Source organism: Mycena indigotica (assembly GCF_014461135.1).
Source record: "Mycena indigotica strain 171206Taipei chromosome Unknown Mind.scaff0015, whole genome shotgun sequence".
Taxonomy (NCBI): Eukaryota; Fungi; Basidiomycota; class Agaricomycetes; order Agaricales; family Mycenaceae; genus Mycena; species Mycena indigotica.
In genome coordinates this window covers 284020-291400 of record NW_023503014.1, presented here as the reverse complement: position 1 = coordinate 291400, position 7381 = coordinate 284020, and positions in this window count along the sequence as shown.

Genomic DNA, 7381 nt, shown 5'->3' with positions numbered 1-7381 from the left:
TTCAAACTATAATATCTCTCTCTGATCTTCTGTGCTAGCTAGCATTACCTCAAGCTATCTGCAGCTTGAGGGTGGTAAATAGTATGTGTCCTAAAAAATTAGGCACTCATGTTGGCTGTAATTGATCATTTAGCACTCAATACTTGTACCATCTACTCTGTTAGTGTAGGTCTGACTGGGCTCCTAGAGATGAGATACATATAAGATTTAGGTGAGTATTAGGAGGGAGCATATTTTTGTACTGTTTAGAGCAGTACTTAACTAAAAGGACCAATATTGTGCCAGAATGGCAGTTAGTAGAGAGGATGAGTTGGAGAAGATAATGACTGAGATAGTAGAAATTCAGCTCTTAGTTGTTATTCAGGCTATATCTATATGCATAATTGTCTTAAGCCAGCATATTATATATGTAAGATAGGCTCCATAATATGCACAAATAGCAAATATGTCTATTAACTTCTTACCTAAAAGTTAGTAGACTCCTAATTTATCAGACCTATTCTACTATATAGACCGAGCATTTAAGTGCTGTATATGCATGTAGGAACATAGGAAGGACATTTCCTGTGATTTATAGGCCCAAATCAAGAGGACGATAGATATACATGCTAATTTCTGGCAGAAGTTAATAGACATATACTATAAAATTAGGTTTCAAGGCAATGCATCTAAAGTAGATTAGATGAGAGAAGTGTTTCTGAGCACCTACTAGGATCCCAAACAATAAATAGTTGTTGTTCTGAAATATGTCTGAATATGAGGTCGAAGGCAGGTTGGTCCTTAAGTGCAATTGTGCCTGGTCTCAATTGCAAAAATGACATGTCCAAAATTTAAGATATTGACCAAAACTTTATTGCAGACCGTTAGATATACTGGAAATGAACATATTTGGCGCTCAGGTGAGCCTTCCAACTGTCATGGATCTTTCACAATATCATAATCTATGTTATCTAACCCAAATATGATGGATGCACCAAGCTATCAACACTTTATATTGTATGGAAATACCTATAGATCCGGTGTCAGGGAGTATACAGCTCCCAGAAACTTCAGAGATTTCTGTCCCAGCATATCAGGAACAGCAGATATGGTAGCCCCTGTTGCACAGGTATTTGCCTTGCACTCTATATAATTGAGAAATCAGACATAGATTGGAATCATTAAGAGAGTTGTCCTGAGTCCATAGACCCCACACCCATCAAGATCTGCCAAGAATTGAGCTCAAAATAAATTTGCCATCAGAATCTGTCTGTCAGCACTAGGAAAGATGAAAATATCATAGGGAAGGTTAAAGGGGTGAAGGGTATTGATGGTCTAGTATCATATACAGTGTCATATCTTCAGGATGATTGCTTCAGGAGGCATATCCATGGACTTTACACTGAGATCCATTAGTATCATTTACCTGTGATGGGACCCACAAACTACTGATGGACTGTTTACTCACATCCCATCCATGGAAACTTGTTGTAAACTTACAGGAATACATAGAATGAAGTCCTACAGCATGTAATCAGTTCATTTAGACTATAGGCAAGCTTAGAGATAGCTCTTTAATGGCAGAGCAGCAATATTGTCTATATTTCAAGGCCTTAGAACAAGAGAGATGTCAAAGACAACAGGTACAATTGAAGCCATTCACAGAGTAGTTCTGCCTAGACTTCATTTATGCTTGCAAACCCAATCCTTCTTCCCTTATAACATATTGATTGATAGTCTCTTAATATTTAACCACTTATCAAGCTGATAAGTCAAGGAGATAAATATCAAACCATAGTACTGAATAGTAGGGTCCTCTCATGAGTTATTTATTATGATTAATGAAATACTCCCAAAGTTATAGGATAGTTATATATGATCTCTAAGTATTTGGCTACATATATCCCCAAGGAGTCTCAGGAGAACATCTATAAATACATTGCTAGATGAGATATTTCATTACATACTTCATTCATTTGGATTGATGCAGCGGTTCCTGAGTTACAATGTGTTTAATTGTTGTCTACTAACTTCAGGGTATTAGGTATATATGATTGTTATGTGTGATTAAAGACCTGTGACATGCATTTGGACCATTGAGTAGCTAATAAAATGGTCTCCTAAGTTATTCAACTTGGTTAGATGATTGGTAATGAACATATAGCAGTAGGAACTATGCATTCTGCAAGGCCCTGGAGTAAGTTTACTGCACTAGTTATTGCCAGCTATAGCATGCATGCAAAACATGCTAGTAGATATTCCATAGCCTACCATGTCACATATTTCTGCCCCAGATTCTCCTTGACTAGAGTAGTGGATTAGGACCACTAACTTCCATGCATTTATGGATATGGCATGTATATTATCTTCAATGAATCCCTTGAAAAATGTGGAAGGTACCTAGTAGACTCTCTATGACATTGAAACATACATTAGTATGCTCTGGCCAGAAAGTGATGTCTACTAACTTTTGTGCAGGGGACATTGCATTAGTTCAAAGGGCCTTAGCTGTATAAAAGACATACCAGTAGACTTCCTATGGCCTGCATATCCTCCTAGCTACCTTGTCAACCAACCCAGGGGAAAACATCTACTAATCTCTACTCCAGGGGAGTTAGTAGACATCCTGGATCGCAAGGGGGGGGCCTTGCCAACTGAAGGTGTCCACTAACTTCCAACAATGTAACTATTATAAATTTATAGCATAGAAGAGATCCAAGTGCCAGTGAGCTTTCCATTGCCAGACATGACACATGTCCTCCCCTCAGCCCAGCTGCTTTGTCAACTAAAGGGTTGGAAGATATCTACTAACTTCCTGTCTACTAACTTCTGTGCCAGAGAAGTTAGTGGACATGGTCAACTACACTATCACAAATGCAGGACTTCAGCAGGATAAAAGGCATTCTAGAAGACCTCCTATGGCCTTGCACGACACATGTCTCCCCCCTGTCTGCTTTTTCAACCAGTGGTGAAAGATGTCTACTAACTTCCATGACACAGAAATTGGTAGACATGCTTACCTATATTATTATGTGGACTTCAATGGTATAAGAAATATGCCAGTAGACCTTCCATAACTTGTCATGTCACATGCCTCTCCAGCTGCTGCTTTCTCAATTAAAGTAGTGGAAGATGTCTACTAACTTCTGTGTAGGGAAGCTAGTGGACATGGTCAACTAAACTATCATCAATTTGGGACTTTAGCATAAAAGAGACGCCAATGAACCTGTTATGTCATATATCCCTCCACTAGCTGCTTTCTCAACCAAAGTGGCTGAAGATGTCTACTAACTTCACAGGCACAGAAGTTAGTAGACATGCTCACCTATATTATGATGAATTTGGGACTTCTGCAGGATAAAAGTACTCCAAGTAGACCCTCCATAGCCTGACATCTCACACTTGTGCATTTTCAGCTGCTTCCTCAACCAAAGTTATAAAATATGTCTACTAACTTCTGTGCACAGAAGTTAGTGGACATGGTCAACTAAACTATTATTAATCCAGGACTTTAGTGCCATGAAAATATGCCAGTAGACCTTCTAGTCTGTAGTGGCAATATTATTCCTCTACCAGCTCCATCCTTAACCAAAGTGGTGAAAGATGTCCACTAACTTCTGTGCTAGGGAAGTTAGTAGACATGATTAACTATATTATCATAAGTGGAGGACTTCAGCAGGATGAAAGACATTCTATGGCCTGTCTGGCAACCCCCCCTCCCCTCCCCCCAGATGCCCTCGTAACCAAGGTTAGTGCACATTATAAATTGTAAGCACCCCCCTTGCTAACTATGTCTCAGATCCTCTACTGACAGTCCCAACACCTTCTATAGAGACTTACATATTGATACCCAAATAATAAATTGCCCTACATACTCATACCATATTAAAATCCTCCAAATATCCCATATAAAAGATGTCTACTAACTTCAGACTCATCCATCACTAGATCAAAAGGCTTATATCTCCTTAACTACTCAAGCTATTGATAAACGGTTTGTACATTTGGTATCAGCAGAGTATTCTGCACAACTTTCGTTTTTTGATGCGCCATCAGATCGGGACGGCGGGCGGGACCATGGGCGACCCCAAGATCAACAGCCATCAGCAACTTTGATGGCAGTGATGGGATGAGGGCGGGGGAGGGCGGGCAGAGGGCGGGACTTGACAGCAGACAGCGATGATGACCTTCGCTGTCATCGTGTCATCCGGTGATCATCCATTGATGCTCCGGCCAGCTCGCTCCCCAGCCCGCTCCCCCCAGCCGGCCTCCCCCCTTCCCCCCCAAAGACTCCCTGTCCACTAATATCCTGTCCACTAACATCCAGAAGGGAGTTTAAGGAAACACAGCGGATATTCATTATCCCCTCTAGTTAGAGCTTGTCAGGGGAACCTCCCTTTCGGCCCCTCGGAGACGATTCCGATTCCGGTCCGACTCCGGTTCCGACTCCGGCGATCGCATCACCGCCTCCGTCAGGCGCATCGCCGCCCCCCCCCTGGCGATCCCCCTGGGACCTGGCCTGCGACATGGCGCAGGCATACTGCACGGAGCAACGATCAACCTTGGCGCGTCAAGAGCGCAGTATATAGTTCCGCTACCTAGCAGGCGGACCCTTAGAGTTTCTTCTCTTTGGATCCTCCCCTGCTAGGTCAGCCTCACTTGTATTTGCTTACTTCTATTCACTCTTTGGATCCTCCCCTGCTAGGACCTTGATCTCAGGCCTCCGGGGTTGCCCTTACAGAGCTTCACCCCCCCCTGAGGCTCTAACTAGAGGGGATAAGTGGGCAGGTTAGGTGTTCTATCAATTTCATTCTAGTATTCATATCTCTGTTTTGTATTTGGCAGATCCATGGATTGCCCTGCTCTACTAGGTGCATCTGGGGATCTAGCTCATCAATCTATCTTGCTAGCTCTTTCGAAATAGTATCATCGCGTCAAAGGATTATTGGTTGAGGGTTTTGGTTGCTGAATAAAAGAGAGTTCCGGTTACTGTTTATTGGGTTTCAGTTACTAGTCGAGAGTTTAAGGCAGTTAGTTCCTGACTCGAGACAACTCAGAGGGTTTAAGGCAGTTAGTCCTGATCCAACGAGTATAAACTCTCCGGGGATTGTATTGGCACTTCTCTATTGCGGAGTTTCGTCGATAGTATGCTTTGGGGCACACAAAATCAACATTTTTCGCAAGAAACTCGTATCTACCCTACAACCTTACACATCTGTGCCAAGGCTCTGTTCACAGGGGCCTGTTCTCGCACAAGGAGAAGACGATTTTTGGGTTTTGTGACTTTTCCCACTCGACATTATACATCTCTCTCTCTACGACAAGTGGAGTTTGGTTGTTTTTGTGGGTTAGATTAGTTAGAGAGCTCATTTGCTGTCTGCACTCCGCACTCATCATCGGATTACATAAAATGACTGCCTACTCATATTGCATGACTACATACCTATAGGTCCACAAGTAGCCGATCCAAGGGGGGGTTCAAGATCTGAATCACTGATAGAGGGTCAGAAAGTTTTTACCGACCCTTAGGGGACCCTCCTGCCATATCGGGTAATATGTTCCTATGATTAGATTATTGATGCAATCAAAAACTAGCATAAAAAATTCAGCAGGGGCAGAAGCAGAGTCAGACTAGAGATGGAGATGTCAGCCAAGGGGCAGTTCCCTGACACACCTAAAGCTAATATCCTACTGAGCACAAGAATATCTTGACACATCTTTTGTAAGGGCAACCCCAGAGGCCATCTTTAACAAAATGAGAAGGTAATTATTAGTATATCTACCTGATGGTTTTCTACCAATATATAGAAAACTGCTATAGCTCAACAAAAGAAGTAAAGCAAATACAGGGCCACCATACAGCTCACTATAGCAACCATATACAGTTTTTTCAATAGTTGAGTGGCATGTTCTTTAACCTGGTGCTGACTCTCTTGAATTATCTGGTATGCACCTGTTGTTGGAAGGACATTAACTGATTCAACAGTGCTTGAGTTGTCATGTGAAAACAATTGCACCAGTGAAAGGCCTTCTTCTCCTCCCATTTGAGCCCAGAATGCTATAACATTTTTTAGTAGAGTTAAATGATATGGTACCCTGAAGATACATACATTTCTGTTTCTCTACCACTTTCAACAGTGGATATCTTAGGTAGTTGGCTAGATCTGGAGTTCTAGGATCATATCCTTGCAATGTTTGTATAGTACAGAGCTCTGTATAAGCAGACTCATCCAGATAGGCTGCCTCATAGTAATCAATGATCTGTAGTGGTGGGAATCCAAGATCAAGTGCCTTATTAGAGCTTAATCTTTGGTGCCCTTCTGCATCCAAAGACCAAAATACCAGATCTTGCAACTTTGAAGAACCATAGAGTAAATCACTTATATGACAGATAATAAGGAATCCCTTGGGACAGTTCAAAGATTTATCTGTGAGATGAATTATAACCTGGTGAGCAATTACAAGGCCTGCTCAAAGTATTTAGAGCCAATTTCAAATTTAATTTGTGTCTTACCATAAGTATCACATTGATCAGGTGAAACTTTCAAAAAGGACAGCAAATACGAAGCTTGACTTTTCCATATCCTCTGGGTTTCATCGGATGTGTCAGGGTCAGAAGTACTTGCAGTAAAGAGAACAGGACTTCCAGGACCTATACCAGGTCCTACTGCCAGACTGGTATTATTAATCACCTGAAATCATAGAATAATTTGGCAGCTTACGATAAAGATTCATTGTGAAGCCACCGATAAGGGTAGGATATACTCCCACGCCATGTCTGACATTGGGTTTCCTGTGATGCATCACTAATTGCTACCAGTTCATAAGAGTGAGGATTCTTGTGATATTTGACAAGCATATTCTGCTTGGGTTGGAACCCTACACAGGATTCGGGATGCACATGGCGAGTATTCATTGGGACAATATCCAGAAGAACATCCACTGGCAGTGCCTTGACTAATGTAGTCAATTCCCCAGGTGGTGGTGCATTTATCCAGTGGGGACCAAGATGGTGTAGACAAGAATCCACACTTGTTTCACAATATGCATGACCAGCTGTGGAATCAGGCTCATCCACCCCAAGACATAGTTGTTTGGTTGCTATATTGAACTGGACTTTTGTTGGCTAGGCTTTGTTAAGTATAGTATCTGGGGGACAGTGTATTACTATCAACATACCACTGCACAGGAACATGATCGATGATCATCAATAGCTTGCATAGCTGACTGGGCTCATCTAAGAAATGATTGACATGAGGGAGAAAATATCAATGCTCACAGGATATGCGCATCTCTATCGCATACATATCGATCAAGTCCTGAAATGACTGTCTCTAATAGATAGGCTCACAGCATGAAGATATATCTTGACCCGATCTTCTGGGGGGAAATAATAGTGCAG